At 41.7% G+C, this 24,968-nt stretch overlaps 1 protein-coding gene across 2 annotated transcripts in view; it reads left to right on the forward strand.

Moving 5' to 3' along the window:
* Window positions 1-1,161: 1,161 nt before the first annotated feature.
* The window catches only part of MAP1A (microtubule associated protein 1A), a 58,154-nt gene continuing 34,347 nt past the window's right edge, over window positions 1,162-24,968 (forward strand). Inside the window, exons 1-2 of one of the 2 annotated variants that reach the window (XM_026855639.1) lie at window positions 22,460-22,465; window positions 24,349-24,351. The gene's annotated coding sequence lies outside the window, so the exon portion shown is untranslated. Of the gene's footprint in view, window positions 1,281-22,459; window positions 22,466-24,348; window positions 24,352-24,968 lie in introns of those variants that run through there. The other variant, XM_026855638.1, reaches the window with a different exon arrangement.

Raw genomic sequence — 24,968 nt, forward strand, 5'->3', positions numbered from 1 at the left:
AAAAGAAAAAAAAAGAATTCAGTTTTCTTGAGCTGCTGTAGCTTCCTCAGGCCTTGAGACTACTGAACTGTGTGATGCAGCGACTATGAACTCTGTCTTGTGTAGAAAGCTGGAGCTGTTTCCCACCAGTGGCCAGCAGAAGCTGTTGCACAACATGGAGTTACTGTGCTGGAGAACTAGAACTGCAGTAACTGGGAATGATACCTCCATGAAAAATCAACATGCTTCACTTGAAAGAAACCAGATATCAGATGCAATAAAACTTTATCTTTTATGCAAGAGAGGACATGTCTCCATAAGGTGGTGGAAGAGCTCTCAGTGAGGACCCCATCAATAAACACTGAGGCTGAAGTTCTTGTTTTCGTTAACTGTTAGAAGTCTGCCATTCAGCATCTGTACTTCAGCAAGCAGCAGCATGCTGGTATCCTGGTTTTATTCAGGGTACCAGAGTGCATCGCACCATCTAGGAGAGGCTGCTTCATACTGGGACATGAAGGTCTGTGATCTGTAGGGTTTGGTGTCACCCAGAATGTGCAGCTGCTCGCACTCAGGTCTGAAGGTGGCTTCCCCAGCATGGCGTGGTGCCACTTGTACTGGGAGCAGATGCTGCTTCCTACCGTAATGTGAAGGCGATCAGCTTACAAAGATTATGTAGATTAAAGAGTAACTCCGAGGGTCTCAGTGGGATCAGGGGCTTTGAAGGAGTGATTAGGCAGAGTGAGTTGTGGAGGGGCTTTTGTGGCTTGGAGGATGCACAGGCTACAAGAGGAGAGAAGCTGGTGTCTCCGAGCTGTTTAGTAGTTTAACCATCCAGTGGACCATCACTGCTTGTGACCAATGCTGGATAATGCAGAAGATGGAAAACTAGCAATGTATGTGCTTGATTAGGCAGTACTGTAACTTCTTTAGCCTCAATCCCTTGTAGCTTAGTTTCACTTGTGTGAAGCCCAAGTTGAGGAAAGACTTGCTCACTGCCTGTACTTCTGGGGTAGATGTTTTATGAAAGGGAAGCATCTTGCGTCTTGCAGCCTTCTGCTCTGAAGAATTTGTCCACCTTAAGTATACTCTTTTGGAAAAGCATTACTGGTCCTTGTGTCCCATTACCTTCTTGATCTCCACTTTAGTTTCTAGAGTAATATAATAACAGCTGACTATTCTTTGTTGTTGTTGTTGGGCAGGTATTCGTTCCTGGAACATTAACATTCTATCCTGTGACCTGAATCAGCAACTGCGACTCTTTGTAACCCGACACCTGGCTCAGTTTTCTTCAGAAGTCAAAGGTCTGGTTTTTGATTTATCAGCTTTTAACTATTATTTTGTGTTTGAAAAAAAAAATACAGAATAAAGCTTATTGTGATTTAGAATATCCAGTTCAATTAGTGAGTTCTTTGCCTGGAATTCTGCAGACATGAATACTAAAGAAGAAAGACCATCTTAAGGATTCTGTTGGGTGCAAGGAATTTGACTTAAAATTATGTATCTTAACTACTGAGAATGGAGTGAACAAAAACAAGCTGTTTAAAAGTCTGTTGAGCTAGTAAATTACAGTTTGTCTTCTGTACCTTATTCAGGTGTCACAATTTAGTTTTACTTTGCAAGCTATTTATTATCTATCTTTTCCTTTTGGGTTTTACAACGTACTTTTGTATGCACAAGATCTGTCACAGGTAGAGTGTAAGACTAGTCAAATGACTTTCTGAATCCCTTTTTTGAAGACCTATATCCTGAGAAGAACAATGAATAAGAGTGTTACAAAAATGTCATTAACAGTTAGAAGGTGTGCTTGCTTAGCTTGTGAAAAGCTTGGACTCTGGTTAGGCAGTTATAATCCTTTTATGTAATGTGTGTTAAAGTTACTATAGTAAGCACAGATGACACTTTACAAAATCTTTTTTATATAAGACTGCTCACTGTATGTTTTACTTTTGATAAAGCTTCTGAATATATTTCCCAGTTGGGGAAGCTGTTCTCCTAATAGATAGCTGTGAAAGAAGGTACTTGGACTCCACAAATGTGCCACTGACTGAGAGGTCTCTTAACTTTCCTGTGACTTCTTAACATGGGGGTAGAAAGTCTCTCTCCTTGCAAAGCAGCATGTGTATATGCACACTTATGGGATTAAAACACTGTGTATGAAACATCAGTTGAAACAGCAGAAGATCAGTCTAAATTTGAAGTAACTATAACAGTCTATGGTACAAGTAGACTAAGCACTAATGAGTCCCCATGAGTATAACATTTGTCCAGGAATCCTTATATGTCAGGGCTGAAATATCTGGATTAATATTAGCAACATGTATCCCCTTCACTTCCCTTGTTTGGTTTCTGAGGAGCAAAGGGTGATAAATGTGATGCCAGTCTATAAAAAAGGTGCTGTAGGGATCTGGGGAATCGAGGGTACGTTAATCAACTGTCAGGTGTACTGAGCAAATCAGTAGTAACTATAATAAAAGGCAAAATTAGTGTCTACCTGAGAAGAGTCACCATTGGTTCTGCAAAGGGAAGCCTTGCTTTTCAAATGTCTTAAAGTTCTTTGAAGAGATAAGCAAACACAGATGAGTGATTTAGTCTACCATCCAAAAATGTTTGGGAAATGAAGTCTGTTTAAGGGAGCCTATTTTCTATAGAGTTAGAGGCCAGGCTTTCACATGCAGCAGTTAGAAGGATGGGTAAACGGAAGTTCTGATATAAATAGACATCTCCATCAGTGGAGGTGGATTGCCAGTTGAGTTCAGCAAGGTACATGCTGCTTAACATGGCTACTTAAAAATTAAAGGGTGAGAGCAATGAGGCAAGTTTTATGGTTTGGGTTGGAAGGGACCTTAAAGATCATCTAGTTCCAAGCCCTCTGCCCCGGGCAGGGACACCTTCCAGTAGCCCAGGATGCCCAAAGCCCCGTCCAACCTGGCCTTGAACCCTGCTGGGGAGGGGGCAGCCACAGCTCCTCTGGTTAACCTGTGCCAGGGCCTCACCACCCTCACAGGAAAGAATTTCTTCCCTCTATCTCATCTAAATCTGCCCTCTTGTCAGTTTAAAACTGTTACCTCTTGTTCTATCACTACACCCCCTGATCAAGAGTCCCTCCCCCCTTTCCTGTAGCCCCTTTCAGCCCTGGGAGGCCGCTCTAAGGTCTCCCCGGAGCCTTCTCTTCTCCAGCTGAACCCCCCCAACTCTCTCAGCCTGTCCTCACAGGGGAGGTGCTCCAGCCCCTGGAGCATCTTCGTGGCATCCTCTGGCCCTGCGTGAGCAGGTCCATGTGTGGTGGTGCAATTCTTACCCCTCCCTGCTCTCCTTGTTGGGCTGCTTGGTGCCAGGTGTGATTCCATCCACATTCCCCCAAGCCATACACCAATCTGTGGAGATAAGGACTGATAACCTTGAGGAGTCTGGCTCCTGCCCCTCCCAGTTGCTTGGACAAGGTTATAATGGCCCATCATCTCCTGATGGCCTGACACACCTGTGCCTGGGATGTGATCAGATGGAACCATAACAGGGTTGCATGTTCATCAAATTCTTGTGCAACTGCCAGAAGGCACCAGATAGTATTTGACAAAAGTCAATTATCTTGGACCCTATAAACTGCGACCACCAGAGAGACCCTTTGAGCTCTCCTGGATTGCAGCGGGCCTGTGACCAGCATCTCCCCTGAGCAGGGACGCCTCTCAGGTGTCGTCTGCTCCAGACGGAAGGCCAGGGCGAAGTCCCCCCGCTCGAGTCTCAATTATCGCCCGTTGAGGAATGCCAAGGCATTGTGAGTATTTGCTCTAAACTCGAGAGGGAAATTTTCTTTGAGCTAGCTTCTATTTCACCTGTTTATTGGTGGGTGTGTGTGGGGGTACGTACCCTTGCCCTTGTTCCTGTGTGCTTGTCCCTTTTGTGTTCATTTTACCGAATCCAAACCCCTTTGTTCCTGTATGTATATGTCTGGTTTGTGTATGCGCATGTACATATGTTTATAAATTAAGGTACCGTTAAGTAAGTTAGAGTGAATCTTGTCATTTTAGAACCTGAATAAGTCGCTTTTCTTTCTGAGCTATTTTGTATTGACAAATAGTTGTTAGTTATTAATAAATCTAGATTATTTTCCTAAATCATTACCGTGTCAATACTTTCATCCGCAACACCTTGTTAGTGAGAACCAGGTCCGGCGTAGCACTCTCCTCCCTTATGTTGAAGAATAGTCTATATATGGCTTCTTAAGGTGCTACAATTCAACATTAGGTTTTGTTTATGCAGGTATAGCATTTGCAGTGTAAGACACTTCCCAGATACTGTTTGTTATCTCTTCAGAAGTGATATGCCAAATGAGGTATTTTCTATAAAATTTAGTAAACATATCTGAGGGAGGCTGCTCTTCTCCTGTATGCTGGAAGAGTAACTCCTGGCATGAATTCCTAACCCTAAGTTTTTAGTCTGTTTAGAGATTATAAGCAACAAATGAGTCTCAAATATGGTACAAGTGAGAGGAGAAAAGCTAAGGACAGAGCTGATAATGGTGGTCAAGCAAGTGATGGTTAATGCACCTTATGACAGTTGATTTGTTGTTGGCATTTTTATTGTGAGTTTTGAGTTTCTTTTTTTCTATGCTAACTTGCTGGCTCTTCTCTGAGTATCATGAACAACCCCATCCAGGGGTAGTCCTGGGTGGCAGCAGCAGAACGGAAAAAGGTAGGAACAACTATGGAAGACCTTGCATGACAAACTTCATATGTGTTGTGGGCAATCTGGAAGCTAGTAAATGGGCTGAAGGAGGGAGAGGGTGATGTGATGAGAAGAATGAACAGAAGTGTCAAACCAATTCAAAGTGAGATCCTGAAAGCCCCATGTGCACTTTTGTAGAGTTGTCAGCTGCTGCTGGCTACCATTGTAGATTAAGATCATGTACAATATCTCCTTGTGTTGGATGTTAATAGTTCTTTACAGCCAAGAGGGACAGTCTTTTTCCAATAAAAATTTATGTGGTGTAAGGTGAAATGCTCAAAGAATTACTTCTCATCACAAGGGAAGTATGCTTTCTGGTATCTGTTGGTTTTGATGTTCAGAGAAAGTGACTTCTTTTTATGAAAACAGTGCTCTCTACATGAATATTAGCAGCTGCTTTCAGTCTGACTAGGGGATTTTAAATAGCTCAACAGCCATCCCAGTGATCCTTCCTCTCAAGTCATACTTTGTGTTAAGTCTTCAGAAAACTTTTTGTAAATAACTACTGACATAATTGAAAGTCAAGCAATTAAGAACAACATTCAGGTTGAATTTGATGGAACAAATGCTCGAAATAATGAAACATTTATGAGATACTTCTTTGCGTCTGTAAAAGGATTATCAGAAATACTAAACACTTTCAAGTATTAGCTTGGATGTTTCTTTGCAAACTTAATGCTTTATGCTGGAAGCCAGCAGGATTTGTGTAACAGTAATATCTAGCTGCCCTGCAGGCAGATGGCGGTCAGGCTCCAAAGCCTTTCATGTGCGTGCTTCACATCCTACCGATGCCTTTGGTTTTACATTTAATGCCAACAGAGGATACAGATATATCTGCCACAGCCACTGAGGATGTAGCAAAGTTGCATTACAGTTCTTGAAGGCAACTATCTTTTGGGATGAGTATTCCTAGAATGCTATGAACTCAAACTAGGAGAAAAATAATCTGGCTTTACTCCTTCTCTAGAACTTACAGGCAGCTAAAAGAGGACGGAGGGTTTCCCTTCCCAAGGGACAATGAGTGCAAGTTGCCCTGGGAGAGTTTTCAACTCAGGGTAAGAAAGAATTTTTTTCACTGTGAGAACAATCAATCACAGGAACAACCTTCATAGGGACATGGCGGAGTCCCCATCACTGAAGGTTTTCTAGATGTGATGGGACAGGGTGCTATGTTCCTCTGTTCCTCTTCCCATGAAAAGTTGGACCAGAGATGATCTTCTGAGGTCCCTTCCAACTCAGGCTGTTCTGTGCTTCTATGAACTCAACTTTGCAACAGTTAAAGAACAAGGAGTTTTACTAGTGGCACAGATGGTGTTAAGTTACAAACCTGGTAAGAAGCAAAGGCAAATGCACTAGTCCACTGTGCCCATCTTAGTCTCAGAGTCTTCATTTGATCCTTCTTTTAAAGTAACCAATATCTCAGAGGTTAATATTTTTACTTATACAAGTGACTCATCTTCTTCATGGAACTTGGAATAACTTTGTGTGTCAGCTTGTGCCATATACTTTTTTCCACTACACTGCTTAGTTAGTTTTCAGTCTCAAGTTCATGACAGTAAAAAAAGCTGATGTGTTTATTCAAATTATAGTTCCCAGGTAGTGCAGATGATGTGTTTGTGTGTTCAAGCAAAAGCTGCTATACACAAGAAGCAAAAGACCAATTGCTTGTAAAAATTGTATTACAGTGAAAGTGTATGTTCCCCACAGTTGTGGCCTCTTGCTAGAGACTTCTGTAACATAGATCACCTATTGATGGATTTTGTTCAGCTCTTGGCTGTTAGTAAAAGGACTACTATGTCCTAAATTTGCATGTTTAGGTAGCAAAAAAGTCAGTGGTTAACCTTATTTTTTTTTCACAGATGCAACAGTGATTCTTTGGACTTTTAGATGTGATTTCTAGTCCTCAAGCAATTAACTTTCCTGTACCATTTGTCTGCCAACATACTTCAGACCAGAGAAATGTAAAAGCAAGCACCTGTCAGCTTCTGTGCTTCTTCCTTACATGCTTGAGGGCTGTATTTGCTCTCATAGTAACCATGCTGAGCGTGACCTCAGAGATCCTGTGAACTGCTGACTCCCAAAATACAGTTTCCCATGCTGTAAGTGCAGTCCATGTTTCTTGTTGCTGGCTGCAGCAAGCCCAAGCATTGCTCTTTTCAGATTACTTCTGTCACAATCAGCTTCCGATTTTTCTCTGAGCTAACTGAAGAATATCTCTGTGGAACTTAGAAACACCACCAGGATCTACCAGTTAGACATACTTTAATTGGTTACTTGTGCATTTTGTAAGAATGCTGCATGTCGAGGTATGTAGTTGTATTGGTTCAAGCAAAAGGTATGCCCAGCACAGTGACAGAAAATGGATGCGTGGGCAAGAGTGTAAGATGAGCACATGAAATACTCCCTCCTAGATCACATCTCTTTACAGCTCATGGAAACAGGTATGTTTTCTGTGTGTTTAGTAACACTCAGCCCTCTTGAACTTTTACAAAGTTTTTCAGCTATTCCCTACTAGAAGTAAAAAAAATCTAGCAAGGAGTAGAACAGTTCAGTGACATGTTACAGGAAGAAATCTGCAACCTCTTATTTCCTTGGATTCTCATCCCTATCTGGTCTTATTTTGATGTGCCTTCCTACACTGGACAATTCCTGTCTGATCTAGTTGTGTTATAGATTTGGCCTATTTGCGTCCTCATTATTTCTCCAGATTGAAGAGGTCTGGCTTACCTAATGGTTCGTTATAGGGAAGCTATTCCATACTTTTTATCTTTCTTGTTTTATTAATATCTTCCAAATCTACATCTTTGAGATGCTGGGATCAGAACTGTGCAGTGTTCAAAGTGGGGTAGAGCTATGTATTTACACAGTATCACAAGATATTTTTTCTTTTCCTGATTTCTAACATGCCTACTTTTGGACTGCTGCTGAGCAGTGAGCTGACTGTTGAATAGAACTATCATAACCTCAAGACCTCTCCCCACTGGTAATAGCTCTAGTTAGCAGTAGTTAGCGTCTTTTCATGTGTGATTTATACTGCTAAATAAAATGACAAAGAAACTCAGCACTGTGAAGTCTCCCTCAGTAGTTCATTCCCAGCCATGCGGATAGCTCAGTGTTGTCCATAGGCCTTGCCATCGGTCTGCTTTCCCCCTTCTCAGGTTGTTTATGAATGTGGTGAGCGGCACAAGTCCTGATACGAGGCTTATATGACATGCCCTATGAAATAATAATCCCACTATATCAATACAACCTTTGAGATTTTGACAAGCTTATTTGGTTTTTATTAAGAAGTAAGGTCATATTTTCTGTAATGCCATGCTGATTGGCATTCATTTTGTATTCTATTTGAATCTTTACTGCTGATGGGTTTTCCAGTCTTCTAAGACTTAAATGCCAGAGCACTGGAGCTCAGACTGTAGCTGAGAGCTTCTTAGTCAATCTCTTAGATCTTGTACAGAAATTATCTGTTTATACAGACTTAGTCTGATTGCTGCAATCTCCCACCACCATTACTGTTAAAATAGAAATAGTTAAATTGTCTCTAAAATATATTCTTAATTTCTTCCAAATATAGAACAGAAATATGTACTGAATATTTCTGCCTCTATTTGACCTGCAGAGCTAAGTTTTAAAACAAGAGAGAGCACAAAAGCAAGAACTTGTAAAATCATACATACAACTTTATTTCAAGATGCGCCTTTTACAATCTTTAACAGACATTTTTAATGCTAAGAGAGCTCCTCTGGAAACTCCACATCTTTAGAGTTCTCTTTGACGATAATATTGGGCTGTATTTTATGCATTTGAAGCCAGAATGTTGAACCTTCTTTGGTAGGACAGTTCAGGAAGTTATCAGGATTAATCTTTGTTTTGCTTTTGTGTATTTCAAAATGTTCTTTTATTCATAAGGTACATATTATGGTTCTCACTGCGATACCCAAAAAGCTACTTGGTGAAGAAACCAGAGCTGCAATAAGCTATTTTGCACTTCAGCTAAGAAGAGATTAATTTAACATCCATTTCTTGCTTTCATGCTGTTCTGCCCAAATGTTGATTACTGACTGAAAGGGCAAATGGTGCTTTTTGGACTCCAAAATTCATGTAAGCATTAAACTGACCTTCTGCAACTGACATTTCTGTGCATATTTGTTATACATTTGAAACTGCTGAGGCTTTGGTAAAATCATATAGGATCTACTCAAGTGAAGCATCATTCCTATAAAAAACAAATTTAGTAGATGCTCTGATTCTGTTAAACTCCTCTACTGAATAGTAAGGTGAAAATTCTGTTCAGCTCTTTAAAAGCAAATAAGATCAAAGGAAATGCCTTATTGAATCAGCCCAATATTCTGCCTCCAGAAGTAGCAACAAGAGATGCAGTTTGGGGAAGCACGTGAGTCTAACTGCTTTTGGCTGCCCTTTCTCCCCCTTGCAGGTCCCTCACTATGCATAATGCTTGGATTAGGGATGTTAAACAGCATACCACGAGGAGCTCCTTTTAGTAAAAATTATTTAGTCCCTTTTGAATCTACAAATGCTGTCTGCCTTCACAGTCATGTGTAGCAGCAAGTTCCTGAAATTCACTAGCTGTCTAAAGAAGAAATTCCTCTTTTGTTTTAAGTTGATTTAGCTTTACTGAGTGCTCCCTAGCTTCTACTGTTTTAGGATTTCGTGAATAATGACCCTATCTACTAGCTTGGATTTGGATTTTGATTTTTTTTTTTTTTTTTTAATTTTTAATTACCTCCTTTCTGAAGTGAAGAGTTCTGGACTTTTAAGACTCTTATGATAAAGCCACTGTTCAAGCCTGATCTAAGCTAAACCTGAATTGATAGACACAACACTTCGTGTTACCTTCATAAGCAGCAACAGCATGCAGTGCTATCCTAGAGCATCTCTTACCCTCATAAAGATAATTCTAAAGAAGGGATAAACACATCACCTTTGAACAAGGTCCATCACATAAGAACTTCTGCAAAATACTGGATTCCCTATTTTAATGAATACTCAGTGTTACTGCCTCTCTATAATCATGGACCATATTTATGGTATGGCACTTATGTGACTTTTTGTAGTACTTGAAAATAAATACAAGATTTCCAGGTCTCATCCTCAGCTGTTATTCATGGGTGACATCACCACAGAATAAACCCTCCTGCTTTCACTGCAGACCTCATCATCCTCTGGAATCTAACTGGCTTCCGTAAAGTTTGGCTGAGGTCTGTGCAGTACTGGGCCAGGTTGGGGCAGCTGGGGCCTCCTCCTGGAAGGCTGAAGTGGCTCTTGGCATCTTTTATGACCTTGGTGAACACCCAGCTCCATTGTTCTGACAACTCAGGCATTTCAAGGGTTGTAGGCACTGCTTTTAGCACCTTACATAAGATTTTTTTCTCAGCAGACACCTGCCATCTTTCTGTGTGTAACCTATTTTAATTCTTTCTATTTTTTTGCCTAGAATAGCATTTTATTTTCTTTCATTGGCTGTTTGGTCTTATTGTCTTATCTCTACTTTTTTGATAAGCTGTTTATGTTTGGGGTTTTTTTAAATAAGAAGTGTTCAGAAGCTCTGAGTGAGTTTAGTTAACAGAAAAAAAAAAAAAAGCAGCAGCATGTGTTTCCACTCAATGCCAGCAGAAAAACAACACAGGCTGTTGAAGAGTCCATTTTCTCCATCTTATAAAATTAGCAGCTTTCAGTTGCTCGATAACAGTTTATGAAGGATCTGTATGATGCAGAACAGTTCTTTAAACATCGCTCCTGTAACTCATGTTGTCCATCACAGTAGTTGCACGTGGAATAACTTGGAGGGGGAGGGCTGGTGTTCATTTGTGGGTTTTTTGGGGTTTTGTCTTCCTTTTTTTTTGAGTGTTGTTGTGACATTTCTTTGACTTGACAAAGGCAGCATTCTCTTGGTGGCCATGTGCAGTGTAAGCACAGCAGCTGCGACGACAGAGCAACCTTCTAAATAAAACGTTCTAATACACACTTCTTTTGGAGTCTTCATGTTCCATGTTTAGCAGAGGTGTTGAAACTAGAGATACTTATTATAAGATAATACAAGCTTTGGGTGACTTATTTTTTACAAACGTTGACAGGATTCTAGCATCAGTCGTATCCAGAGACTGGTGACAAAAGCCTTGTTAATGTATTATTAGTGTGTCATTGTTTTACTGTGGCTCTGTACACTTTTCTCCTCTAGTGTTCCTGGCTTCCATGGCTTAGAGTAGGCTTTTCCAATCCTTGCCACTGGAGCTTGCTAAGAGAAACAAGATGAGCAAAGGGGAAGAAGGATTAAGTAGGAAAATAATCTTTAACATGTAATAGTATCAACAGCTGTGTATAATTTTCTGACAGATTGCTTGGTCTGTTTTCCTCTACTGTGCTGTGAAGGCAGTTCCCCAACTCCAACAGTTGGAGAATCTCCAACAGATTCTTTGCTGTTAAAGAACCCCCGGTATTGTCATGGGCTTGATGAGGGTGTCTCTGAGCACCTGCGCTCAATTCCTGTTTACCTGAGTGTTGCACTTAAAGTGGCCTCCTCCTGGGCCTGAGGACCCAGGGCTGAGCCAGCCGCGCTGCTGCTGTGCTCACACTCGTGGATACATCTAGAGAGGTTTGGCAGGCTGCTTCTGCAGCACTTTGCGTGGTGGCGTCATGAAGTGGAAAGTCTCTTCACTTGCAGCCAGTCAGTGTGCACTGTCTCATGGCTCCGGCGTAGAGGAGGGCAACTGGCAGCGCCGGTGTGCCAGAAGCAACAGAAACGGCCGCGCTGTCACCAGCTTCGGCAGAGGTGCAGGAGGTGCTGGCACAGCACGCTGAAACGGGGGCAGGATAATGCTGCTCCTGGTGTTCCGCTGCGTCCAGCTTGAGCCGGGGAGCTGGACAGAGCTCCCCTGGCAGGATCTTGCCTAGGATCTCAGCTGCTATTTCCGGAAATAAATTCTTCCACTAGATGCAGATTCAGAAGAGTGAAAAACTGTGTGGAAGGAGCCCGTTAATCCTATTTTGCCATGGATTAATTGTTGTCATGTGCTACTGTAATTTTAATGCCATAATTCCTACCTCCTTACAAAACAGATGTCCCTCAGTCTTGCTGGCTCTGTTCCAGGATTTTGTCTTGCCCTATTAACCATGGCATTGCTAGAATACAGGCCTTTGTCCTCCTCCTGTAAGAACTTAAAATTGCAGACTGGAGGCACTGTTTTCCTTTCCTGATCAGATGTTGCTTCTTTCCTGGGGAATCTGAGATGACATGCTTTCTATATGATATTGATACTGAAAAATTATAACAGACTTTGTGATAGAAAATCATCAATCCTGAAGTGGTGTTAACAGGGATCGTTAAGGGCTTGTGTCTAGAGGCAGCTTTCTTATGAAGTACCAACTTGTTTTCACTATTCCGTCTAATGGAATGCCTTACTGCTCAATTTGGAAACTTTATAGAGGATTCTGTGCAAAAGCAATCAGCTTTTCCTGATTTCTTGCTGGGGTGAATGTGCTACTGCAGAGGATTCACACCAGATCCCTATTCCATCTGTAATTTTTTAACTTTTTGCTTTATCCTGCTGGTCTGGATGAGCAGTAATGGAACAAATGAGTCAATTCCCAAGTTTGAGCTTTGGAAAATTAAGAGCACTGCAAAGAAAATAAATTCACTGCCTGAACACGTTCTCCAATTTTTATTTTAAACCAAGCAAATGTTTTAACTGTGATTTGTGTTTGGTCTTTGCGGGGTGTTACGGTTTTTGTGTTGTACAGACTTTTTAACGTGAGGCATTTTTTATTTGAATGCATCAGGTTGCAAGCAGTCTGCTATAAACCATGGGTAATTAGTTTCAGTGGTTAATTACCTATGGTTAAAACTGTGACTCACTTCTAGGATTAATTTGTTTGTGTTTTCCAGACCCTATATTGCATTCTGCCTGTATCTACTAGGTCTGAGTTTTCTTCTAGAAGAAATCTTACTACCTGCAGCTGTCTTCTCACCTCATAATGCATTCTGGTTTATAAATCGGACTAATTTGGGGTGTTTCAACCTCAAACAATGCTTGTAACTGTGTTAGAATCTTTTCAGTTCTAGAATCTTAGAATCTGCCTTTCAAAAATTAAAACCCTCAACCAAAAGATAAATCCAAAAATCTCTAGTAGTGTCTGTAATGGCCACATTATTGATCTCTCTGTTACTCTGAATTAACAGCCTGCAACATCCACAGCTACCTGTCTAAGCTGAGTTGAGCTCATGTGCGCTGTTCTCAGCAGTGAAGTTACTGGTTTCGAAAAAATAACCAACATTGCACGAGTATGGTGTAAATTCCTTGCTCTAATCAATGATTTTGGTACCAATCATGAGTTTCAGTTAACAGTTAGTGTATTTTCTTGCAGGTAATCGATTCCTTGAGAACAACAGTTATATGAGATTCCCCTAGATATATCTTGAGCAAATATCTGCTCATCAGCTGTTCCTCATTTAAAACTGATTTTAACCTTCCCAATGAAGCTAACATCCTTCTAGAATATGGAACTATTTTCCTTCTTTCTGTCTGACAATACAAATGCATCAGACCTGTCCTTGGCTGCCTGAATAGGCTTCCCCACAGAGCCCTGAGTCATAGCCCAGATCTTGATTCTTGCTTCAGGATGGTCGATAACTTGTATTCAGGGATAGGATGGCTCTTAAAATTGCAGCATATAGCTTGCAATAAAAAACTTCCTAGGGAGCAGGAGGGTGCTTCATGCATGAAGATGACACATGCAGATGTGGTTTCTTGGAGGCTAAGTTTGGTAATGTAAGAGTTCCTACACAGTCCCGCGGTCACCACATGCTCATTTCTTGTTTGTGTATAAGCATGCTTCTCTGAGCTGCTGTCTCTGAGTGGAGTACTACAGGCATACGTGTTCATTAAAGGGAAATGTTCAGCACAAGCAAAGATTCCTGCTGTCTTTGGGGGGGGAAATGGTAGAGGATGAGCCATCAGCCGTAGGTGTTATATGTGGGACTCATTTGCTGCAGAGAGGCAGCAGGATATCACTGTAGGATATCACTGCTGTGATAGGAGTGCCCACATGGTAACTGTTGTGCTCCACCCCTCTCCTTTCTTTGGGCATCACTTAGGACTGGTGTGCATGGGAAGCCTGCACAAGCAAAACTGTCAGTACAGTACTAGCAGTTGAGTTCCTGATGCAGGCGTACTTATTTGAGAGTGAGTCTTCACAAACCAGATTGTGTTGATAAAGTTATTTGACTAGAAGTAAACTAATACAGTTATTTTTTTACTCAGAATTAGTCCTTATACAAAACACAGACAAAAATATTGCTCAGTGAGGTTTTTACTTTGTTTTCTGCATTGTATCTCCATAGATAACTAACTTTCCAATTTTGTGAGTTTCTCTTATCAAAGCTCTTGGAGTTGAAATCATGCAGTATTGAATCCACTGGTAGATTTTCTAAAGTTAAAACTTGCCCTACTATATTATTGCTCTTGCTGCTAAAACCAGACATTGTGGTTAAATGTTGTTGACAGTTCATGGAATTGAAATTCTTGAAGCATATAGGGAGGCAAAGAGGGAAGAGTAATTGGGTTTGTCCTGGAACAGTCTTTTGAATACTTCAAGGATAGTGGAGGTAGTGAGTGACTTGTGCTGAACCAGTTCTGCTGTACTGCCTTTCATATATAAAGATTTGAGATGTCAGGAGCTGTTTGAAGACCTTGAGAGAAGATTAACCCTTTAATTTGATAGAAAAGTATTGTGGTTTAAGACCAGCCAGCAACTAAGCACAAAGTGGCTGCTTGCTCACTCCTCCTTCTCTGCCCTGGTGAGATGAGGAGAAGAATTGGGGAAAAAAAAAAAAAAGGTAAAACCTTGTGGGTTGAGATAAGGACAGTTTAATAGGACAACACAAGGAGAGAAGAAGTAATAATAATACTAATAAAAGAATGTATAAAGCAAGTGATGCACGATGCAGTGCTCACAACCCGGAACCTCTGATGCTCAGCCTGTTCTAGAGCTGCGATCCCTCCTCCCCCCGGCAGCTCCCCCAGTTATACTGGGCATGACATCATATGGCATCAAATACCGTATGGTGGCTAGTTCGGGTTAGCTGTCCTGGCTGTGCCCACTCCCAGCTTCATCTGAAAATTAACTCTAGCTCTGTCCAACCCAGGACAAAAGGGAAAATCATCCTGAGGTTGTTGGGGAATGGTTCAACCTTTTCCAGGACACAGAGCAGAAGCAGCATATTTTGTTGGTTTGTTTTCTTCAGTTATTTGTGCCCTGATGGATGTTGGTGGTTTTTTGTTTATTGTCTTTTTAAAAGAAGTACTAAGTGTACACTGACCTGTCCTTGAGGTAGTGAATAATGATTTGATTTCTCAGTCTTTTGTTAAATGGATTTGGCAGAATGCATTTTGAATCCATTTAAAACAGTGGGTTTTTCCCCCAATTACATTGGTCTTTATCTGTAGAACTTTCTAAGACAGACAAGCTGCATGAGACTTAAATTTCTCATAGTTAAAAAAAAGATAGGAAAAAATCCCTAAACAACAGGACAAAGCCATATTTTTTTTGGATGACCTGTTCTCAGTAGTTTTACTCATATTTTTGTAAAATGAGGCTGGTTCTGGATTTTGTCTGCCTTCGTTTTGGCAGTATCTATTCTGGAAACTGGTTACAGCTATTCACAATGTTACTTTCCTTTCAGGTAGGTGAATGGTCTGGCCATTAGGTGTGACCTAATCCTACCTCTTTGCCTTTCAAATTTTATTGAGTACTAATGATTCTGCAGGAGACAGTCAGACTCCTATAAAGAAAATTCTCCTGGGATCACTGTTCTAAAGATGGAATTTGCTTGCATTTTTATTCCTATTTCGTGAAGATTAATAATTCAAAGAGGTTATTGATTTTTATTTTTTTCCTCCCCTCCATTTGTTTTTCATCTCTGGTTTCATCTGAGCTACATACTTGCAAGAAAGCATGTGCTGCAGTGCTGATCTCATCCTACAGGAGGGCATAAATCCAGGAGGGAATAGTGCCTAAAATGAATGTCCTTTTTGATCGATGTCTAAGGAATATTTGCTTATTTTGCATCTTTTTTTCTGTTTCTTGCCTAGCAGGTCTTATAAGCAGCAAATGGCTGGTAACTGTAATATCCCAAACATACACACCATTTACTAATGAAAGGACTAACATTTTATCTCTTTAAATTTAAAATATGCCTGGAAAAACAGTTCCTGCTCTGTAATCATAGGATATGGTTACTTCTTGTGGTATCATTGCATGTAGTAGCAACCAGATCCTATGGCTGTTAGTTTTTCTTTGAATTTTTTGCTTGTCTTCAGAATTAGATTCATTGTGAGAGGAGCCTCCATACAGTGCCAGTTAAACCTGAGTGAACCTGACAGGTTATGGGTTCTGAAGCTTCAAGGGATGGGACAAAGCTGTTTGCATTACTTATAGAAAAATGCCTGCATTTCAACATCTCAGTTTCCAATTCTAAATACCTAATACCGCATTGAGGAGAAAATGAGCAAGACCAGTATGGTTTAATAAAGACTATACCTTTTTTTTTAAGCAAGTCTTCTACAGTCTTTGACATGGTCACATGAACACAGTAGTACATTCAGTGTATTACCAGCTTTCCCTGAATATATTTTGTCTTGGAAGTTTTACCTGTGCCACTGCCAATTCTAAATCCTACTCTACCCTCTCCCCAGCCTTCCTTCTGGTTTGTCTGCCAGGCTTAGCTCCCCGCCTTCCCTTTGCATCTCTCCCCAGTTGCCACTGATGTTTGTTGCCTGTCTCCTGGGATCCTGCTGTGATTTGTCAGACTGTCCTACAGCTGTCCTCTCTAAAAGCAGCATGGCATCTGTTACCTGGATAATGAGCAGAGCAGCTGGTGAACTGGCGCCTCTGGACCGACACACTCCCTCAGAAGGATGTTAGCAGCCTTCTTGCCTCTGTTCAGGCCTTGGAGACAGAGTTAAAACAGCAAGTTCCCAGGAATCTGACCCTTCTCAGGGCAGCTGGTGTCTTTTACAAGAGATTACTGGCCAGTTCAGAGGAAGAATGTGATCTGGGACAGTTAAACATGTCTGGAAGAAAAAGATGCCCTCTGCAGGAAGAGCAGTCTTGCACCACATTTGGCTCTTGCAGCTTCTCTCACATTGTCTTGGTTGCATTTCTTTCTTACTTTCAGTGCTAGACTTGGCTTGTACCTTCTCCTTCATTCTGTATGTTTGTTGGGACACATGGAAAGCTGTGCTGTGTCTCTGGCTGGAGCAGTCCTGTGGGTGCTAATCGGGGACTAATGCTGGCAAAGGCTGCTGAGAAGTAGAGCCAACCTGAACACCATGTCAAAGGCATGGGTTTCTCTTCAGGTGGACATATGCCGCTTACTGGAAACACTTTTGAAGTCTTTCCCTGAACTCAGTGTTACTAGGAAAACATGAGGGTTTGCTCCCAGTGTCTCTAAGAAATCACTAGGATTTGATCCTGGTCCCTCCTTCCTGTCTGCTGCATTAAGGCACCCTTTTGGGTGCCAAGGAGTCCGGCTGCACTCATGTAGGGGACACACTGCTGTTCTTACTGTGCCCCAGTATTTGCCTCAATCCTTTTCATGATTCTTCTGGTCTTTTAGTACTGCTCATGTTTGCTCCAGTTTCGCAGCCTTGATTTATAAACCTCTTTATCCTTTCCGCCGAGAGTTCTAGACAGGTCATCTTCTGTCATTTTCCCTAAAGCTTTTGAGTTGCTGAGTTAAATTAGGATCACCATTTTTAAAACCTTATTTTCTGGGACAAGAGAGACCAGTGTTGCCACAGAAAACTCACAGGGTTCATGAATTTGTTTAAAGTAGGAACTGGAAAAGAGGCTGGTAACAGGTGCTTTCAGTCTCTCTGAACCTGCATTAGGGATGCTATTAACACAAAAGTTAAATCTTAGTTGGTGAAGAAAATTATAAAGAACTAAATGGAATGGAGGACTTGGGCTATCCACCTATAAACTTGTCAAATACCACAGCAAGTTTAGAGAAGTTAAATCTCAATAGTTTAGATAATCACTCCTTAGGCCCTGAAGTATCAGAAAGATGGAAAGATTATTCTCAAATTCAGGAAGAGAAGCCTAAATGTGTAACTATATTGGACCTGCAAAGCAGCTGAAATAATAAAATACTTAAGAGATAAAGGTTCCTTGAAATATAAGTATACAAACAACTAATGAAGTGTCACTTAATTTCAGAAATTGTTATTTAAAAATTAAGAAAATTTGACAAAAGCAGGAAACAAATCTTTAGTCAGAATTCAAGCAACCATACAGAATAAATATCTGTAAATAAGGAAGGAGATAGGAAGTAGAGAAGACTTATTAAAGAGCTCCACAGAAAGATGCAGAAGTATTCAGCAAAAACAAGTATCCTTTAAAAACATCCCAGTAAAGCCTGTAGAAGAGTAAAAATTGCTGTACCTAGATAGGTATGAGGATAGCCAAGGGGATTTTAGAAGTGATTTGCAAAGACTTGAACAAGTAATTGGTTTTGGTTTATTGAAAGCAGATAGCCTGTGAAAGTGAGTAACTGGATAGTCAAAGAAAAAAAATCTTCCAAGAGGATAGATGCAAACAAATCCTTGTGCTTCTCTGCAGTCTTCTCTGTACAGCGTGCTGTGGTGATAGCCTGCTACCTCTTCTCTTGTAAATACTTTAGAAGTCTTGTGTAATGAGATCCCACAAGCATGGGATGCAGACTAACAGAGAAGTCAGTTCTGTGCAATGAGAACTGCATGCTTTTCGTGCAGAGAAATGAATACCTGTCCTTCCCAAGAAAAGCATAGAACTCAGTATCAGGGCTATGGCTGGGTCAGGCCATGGTTATTCTTTGTCCCAACACTCTTCAGAAGTGAGTATACTGTTCATTAGAATCTCTGTTCTCATTAAAGCCTTTGGCCTATAGTTGTGAAGAAAATCAAGTGTGTTTGAGCATAAGACAGTGGGCAACACAGAGCTCCTGTTCAGAGAAGCACAACATCTTTAGACTCAACACGTATGTTAAGCCCTATTTGGTATTGAGCTTTAGCTATAGTTCTTGGAGGTCTCATATTTTATGAAGACATGCAGCCTTCACTTATATAAAACTGTTGTAAACATCATGGTAGAGAAGAGCATGGAGACATGACCCTGGCTGCACCCTAAAACTTGAAAATAACAGGAAAACATTTGAATAAGTTGCTTCTGTTATGCGGGCCTGGAGCAATAGCCAGTCTGTGGCTTTGTAATGTTTATGATCCAGAACATTCCTGTCAGTATGATGTTGACTCAGGTGTGCAGTGATGAAATAAGCATTCGCATTGTTAACAGTTTAATTCCAGATTTAATTCCATATCCTAGACAGAAGGGAACAACACCTAACATCCCAGGAAGCTCTGAGGCCTTTTCAAAGTGCCGTGGAGAGGGAGCAGAATTCCTCAGCCAAAAGACGGGGTCTTTGTTTCAAACCATAGTGCTTCAGTGACTGTTGTCTGTTTGACTGTTGGAGAAGAATTTATTTTGTTAGCATAAGTGGGAAAACCTCCCTTTTCTCTAATTCAGTGATTGAAATAAATCTGTCCTTGCATCAGAGGATAATAGTGCCTTTAAATATCAATGTTTGAGTGGCTCTTGGAACTGAACATCAGCGAGCCTTACCTCAGTACTGGTAAGAGCACTGGTTTTCTTTTGAGTTTGTTGTTTTTGGTTTTGTTGTGGTGTGGGGTTTTTGTTGGTTTGCAGATGGGGGTTGGAGATTAGTTGTTTGTTGGGTTTGGTGTTTGTTTCTCTATATATAGTTTTGAATCCTAAGCCTCTGTTCTGTGGTCCTGGTGCCTGTTCTGTGATGTGCCACAACTGTCAGGTGAATCTCCTGATTTCCTGGAGGACTAAAGAAACTGAAATGTTCTTGATCATAGCTCCATAGGTCTTCCTAGCTTTAGAAAGTAGGAAGTGGAAGCTAGAAGCTCAGTTCCCGCTCTTTAGGAACTGGAAGAGACTTGAAGCTCAGTAAGTGCTTTCCTTATTGGTGCCTCCTTTCTTCTGCTTTTGACAGCTATTTTTAGGCTTTTTGCTCAATGGTCATTGGTTGTTTTCTTGAAAAGCTAAAAAGAAGAGGTTATCTGCAACTGTTATCTGATCACATGAAGTCCGGAGGGCTGCCTCAAAGAAGGAGGCAGGAGTGCAGGAGACTTTTTAGGCCAGTTAAGTAACTGGTTCATGGTAAAGGCAGCAGCTGTTTCAAGAACCTCCTCAGCTTTGAGTTAAGTGTCTTGCTGGTCAAGCAGTACACGGATGACAAAGAACTGTGCTTTGTGAAAACCACCATAGCTCGTAAGTAATTTTTCTTTGTAAAAAATATTTGCAAACTACAAAAAAGATGCGTTCCTAGCTGCTGGGGCCTGAACACATAACCAAGAATGGGAAGCAACAGGTAAATTAGAGAAAGTATATGCATCAACCTTCAGTTATGAGTTTCATAGAGATAACTATTTCCAATGTAAATTCTCAATGGCAATTGGAAGACACCAAATTTTTATGACACATACAAAAATTTTTGATGTAAAAGAGAGATAAGAGCATGATACGATATTGTTGAAACTATATAGTGTCCTTATAAAACAAGATCATGGATGTAACATAACAAATTGTCCTGTTTATATATTCAGAAGGTTTTAATACAGTTAAGGACATCAGACTAGTTCATTCTTAAAAGTGTACGTGCATGACTGTTAACAGGGAGGGATTTTGAAACAATTACTAGTATCCGTAAATGTCCTGTTTAGACGGTTATATCAAATCTTATTTTGCTGCTTGAAATAGAATATGCTATGTCAATTTACAAAAATCAGTACAAAATGAGATCTTGCTGCCCTAAGTTTCCTGCTAGAGGCTGAATATGGTCATCGTTGTAATGGGCATAGGAAAGGAAAAGGCTGCGGAGTTGTGTTGCTGTAGGAAGTGTCCCCATGTGTCTGCCCTTCCCGCTTGTGGCAGGGGGAGCTGTGATCCTGAAGCGCTCTGAAAAATCTACTAATGGCAATGCAATTTCCAACCTAGGCTGGTTCTAGACCAAGGCTATCCAACCCCCTCCCTCCCTTCCTGCACCAGTTGCAGTGCTCTCTGGGGTGTCATAGACGTGTGTCTGTGTTGTAGGGTTAGACCTGGAAAACTGTAGGCTGGATTAACAGCTGGATTAGATGATCTTCAAGGTCCTTTCCAACCTAATTGATTCTGTGATATTACCCTGTAGGCCAGGGCCACCTAGGCAGTTCTTACACTGAAGTGGGTGGTGTTAACTCAGATACTAAGAAGCCTAGTTTGGCAGCAGTAGTAGCAAATACATCCTCTTGCTTTGTCCTCAGCACTGCTGCAAAGCAGCACCTTTCAGGTAATATCCTTTGTTCACCTTGTACATCCTAGTGCAGTCATGCTGCATCCCTACCCATTAACTTTGCTCTCTACTTCTGACTCCCTGTTCGCTTTGACTGTGCAGATCTCTCTGGCTTGTGTTATACTGGTTATAATAGGATGACAAAGACAATAGGTGGTTATAATGGTCTCCTCTGTTTGTAAGAATATCTGTTGTGGTGCACAGGGGATGAGCAAATGAGTCTGAAGTGATGATGAGCAGAGGAGGCTGGGAGCACAGACAACAAAGGTATTATATTCATGTTTGGGGGATAGGAGGGGGCAAATATAGCCTGTGTGCATATGCAAAAAACCTCCAGCCATCAGAGTGGAGCCAGCCCACGCTCTCTCTTGTGCAGGGCTGGTACATTACAATTGATTTCCTCTTCTGTGATTTCATGGAAATCAGTAAGCTTTTGCTAACTGGTGGCTAAAATGTTTTCTAAAGCTAGATGCTGTTCCACAGTTATATTAAGGATCAACATAAATGTCTTCAGGATACCACAGGAAGAAACCTGGAACATGAGATACCTTTAAAAAGGACTCGAACAACCTGGGTACTGCTAAGATTAGTGTTAGACTTGTGTTCTCAGTGAATAGATGGCCCCTGGCAGATGTTACCCTGATGCTCCTCTTTATCATGGTGAGGGAGGTTCTTACCACCATCACTGCCATGAGCAACATGCCCTGGATCTGTGCGGGGCCTGTGCTGTTTGACGTGTTCATGAATGATTTGGAGTATAGTGCCAGTGCTGAAATAACAGAGCTGCCTGATGATTTGAAGTTATTGATGGTCACTACATCAAGGGCTGGCTCTAAAGAATAGCAGCAGTGCTTAGCTACAGTCAAAAAGCAAATCAAATATTAGGAATCAGAATAAGTAGAAAACACTGTAGAAAACATCATTACGCCCTTATGTTGGTGTATACTGCTATGAATTCTTGAATGTGTTGTGCAGTTCTGGTCTCTCTCCCTCTTTCCCTGTCTCAGAAAGAATATTGTAACATCAGAAAAGTGATAGGAATGATCAAAAAGGTTTCACTGCAAGAGGAGACTTAAAAAAACAACCAACCAAATAAAAAAAACAAACCTAGCAGTTCTCACCTTATAGAAAAGGATGTGGAAGAGAATGGGACAGATACGAGAATACAAAAGCTCTAGTGAAGATTAATGGGAAATGATTCTTTTTTCCTTCATAACCTAAGAATTAGGGAATATCAAATAAAATCACTAAGCAGAAGTTACAAACCAAACATACAAGAGGAAATAATCTTTACACTTGATGCATCGCTAAACAATTGCCACAGTTCAAAAGCATACATAGCTTCAGAAGGCAGTAGAGAAGCTCATGAATTTCTACATAAAGATGTGGAAACAACCTTTCTGGTGAGTGAGGGCATCTGCCAGGAGCTGAGAGGTATGCTTGGAGGTGTATCTGTCTGTCATGTATTTTATGCTCTTTCCCTAGCTGTCCGCTCGTGGCTGTGGGCTAGATAGGCTTGTGGCTTGACCCAGTGTTCCCATCCTAAAGTTCTTAAGGATTAAGGGACATGAGAAGGCTTTTGGGGCCAAACTTGATCAGATGAGGGAGTATGGATGCACAGGTATGCTATGGAATGGGCTTTTCTGCATCTGCACTCTTTACAGGCAGGAATAATGAATACATGGAGGTGTGGTGGGCTGCATTCTGGCTGCTGTACCAACAATTTTAATTAAAACTATCAAACCAAATTGACTGAAATGATTGATCATTACCTTACAGCTAACAGAACTAGTTATAACAGCAGCATGAAAGAGACTGGGACCAGTAAGCCAGATTGCTTCAGCTCTTTGAGGCAAACATTCTTTCAAAGAAGTGAAACTTGGAATTCTTCCGTCCCTTGTGGTGGACTGTGGGGAGCTGAGCCTTTCTGCAGCCAAAGGTGGGACACTCCCAGTCTGATCTATGCAGTGACATCTCTCTGACAATTTGTTTCACAGTCCTGGCTACTGTCAGAATCAATAAATTCCATGATGACAAGGCTTTGCTGAAGTTGCAGGCAGTGCTTGGTAGATCCTGAACTGAATGTTTAGATCCTCCTGTCAGTGGGTGGCTGTAACTGTTCAACCATGGCCACTTCTTCAGCATCTGTAGAACTGTTCTTTGATGTAGTCCCAGTATGCACATACATCCAGAGGAGCTTTTACCTTTAGGTAGTCTTTGTAGTTTCTAGTAGACTCAGTCCATTAGTTCATGAATTAAACAAATGGAAACCCATAGATTCTCATTCCATATTATGTAGTGCACATTTCAAAGGAAAATTTTATTTTCCACCAAAACAGAAAAAGGGTCAGTCTTACTCAGTTAATATTGGCTCTCTGCTCTTTCAAAGAAGACAGCGTGAATGTGTACTCCTTTTCAGAACCCAGGCTTTTTCCCCCTAAAAAGCTGGCTTCAGACTGAACCCTCATTTTCTTTCCAAAGATTAATAAACACGTTTAAGTATCCCCACTGAGAATCGTACTTGCAAGTGCTGACTGTTCCCTGTGTGTGTTTGTACTGGTGACCAGAACTGGCTGCCCCCCGGGGTCACTGGAAGGCCAGCGTGCCTTGCTGCAGGCCTTTCCGAGAACAGTCCCATGCTTTGTCCCAGGATTTAACGATCCAAAAGCATCTATTAAAAAGAAGTGCTCGATCACTTCCTGGCAGTTGCTGCTGTATTCCTATGGCCAGGAGGTGATGCTGTGCTGGTAATTCTGGTGACTGGAAGAGACCGGTGTCCCTTACCATCTGCTAGTTGTCTGATTTGACTGTCAAGTGAGTGGTTGGGTGTTGATCTGCAGAACTGCACCCTGCAGTGAGTTTTGTGTTGGAGGTGACAGCAGAATCCAGAAGGCTCTGTTCTCTCCCATGCTCCAGCTCAGGGAGTGGTTCCCAGCACCGCTCTAGACTAACGGGCATCATCGAGTCGCTGGTGTGACTGCCCGTGTTGGGACTGTCGAGCAGAGGACTACTGGTGGATGTAATGGAGCGGTTCAGCAGCTCCCATAGCATGGAACTATGTTTTTCAATAGTTTGTCGTTTGAGAATTTTTTAACATTTGGTCTTTTTAAATAGGGTGTTAAGATGAGGCTGTGGTGTTACCTGTTTAAAATATATGTTTGATTCCACTGCATGTATTTTTCCTGATGTTCACAGAATTTGACACTGATTGGCCTCATCTGAAAGCTACAGAAGAGAAGGTTCTAATTTTTAAACTAATCAAAATCCTGTCATCTTTTTATTCATGGGCATTGCATTGTCTCAGACAGCCCTTGGAAGATCACCAAGAGGGGGACCTGCTGTCGGGCAGGCAGGACGTCTCCCCCTTTCACAGTTCTGGAACCTAAAAGTAAGCTGGGATCTTGCGTAAGGCAAGCAGGGCTCCAGCAGTGGTTTCAGTGCTTGCTGTGAAAAAGGGTCACTGTTGGCAGCCAGGGGGTATCTGTGTAGTCAAGGTTGGGCTGAGGCATCCGCCCAGCAGAGCAGGAACGCGGCAGCTTCTCTGTCGAGTGCCACGGGGGCCACTGGAGCCGGCCACCGACACTGGTTGTGAAATGAGTTGCAAGGTTTTTAGACAATGAATTAAATGTTTGTCTGGAGACAGTGCTGGAGGTGGGTCCCCGGGGGTCTGGCAGCCGCTGATCCTGCGTCGCTCGCCCTTGCCTGTCAGGGGGATCCGAGCTGGCCCCCGACACAGCCGCGGGGAACGTGGGCCCGGCCCCAGGCCCCCGCCGGGCTGCGGGCCCCGCGCCTGGGCTTGGCTTTACCCGCAGGACCTGCCCCGAGGGTCCGGCCTGAGTCACCTCCACCGAAGCCC

The sequence above is a fragment of the Athene cunicularia genome (assembly GCF_003259725.1).
Source record: "Athene cunicularia isolate RWA chromosome 10 unlocalized genomic scaffold, athCun1 chr10_part1, whole genome shotgun sequence".
NCBI lineage: Eukaryota > Metazoa > Chordata > Aves > Strigiformes > Strigidae > Athene > Athene cunicularia.